Here is a 665-nt window from a genome sequence, read left to right on the forward strand (position 1 = left end):
GTATTGTCTGCTGAAGTCTCTTTGCCTGCAGCTTGCGATGTACTGTACCATTACACTGATTGTAATCATCTGTTTGTGTGTCTGTGTCTTTGATGGGTTTAAATTTAAACACATTCCTTTTCATGTTTCACGTTCCAGGGGAAAACAAGCTGGAAGTCAGACTTCCCAAAGGAACCACTATCTTATAAAGTGAGCAATCTCGAACTATGTTTCTACTGCCTGGACCCTAGAGTGCACGGTTTATTGATCCAGCTCTGAGGTTATTATTTTAAACGCAAGTCTCATGAGTGCTCATCATTTCTCCATGGGAAAGTGATCATTCCTTAAGTAGGACTGCAATGATACAATGATATCATTATCACAATACATGTGACGGTCCTGATGGATGACTTCATCGTATGATGTGTAATGATTAAATCATCAATAACAATGGACTCTTGTGTTTAAGGGGAGCACGTACATTAGTTGCTTGTATTCCAGCACCATCTAGTGTGTGTTTCCAGCAAAAACCAAAAGCTGATAACTGCTGGCTCTTGGAGACAGTTTGGCTGATAAATGTGTCTGTTGCATTTAACTATAGATAAAAGCACCTTCACACAAACAATAAAAATAAACTATTTTGAATCACTGTAAACGTTATAAAGAGGTCAGGAAAATGTAACTGG

The sequence above is a fragment of the Acipenser ruthenus genome, chromosome 40 (genome assembly GCF_902713425.1).
Source record: "Acipenser ruthenus chromosome 40, fAciRut3.2 maternal haplotype, whole genome shotgun sequence".
In the NCBI taxonomy this organism is placed as follows: Eukaryota; Metazoa; Chordata; class Actinopteri; order Acipenseriformes; family Acipenseridae; genus Acipenser; species Acipenser ruthenus.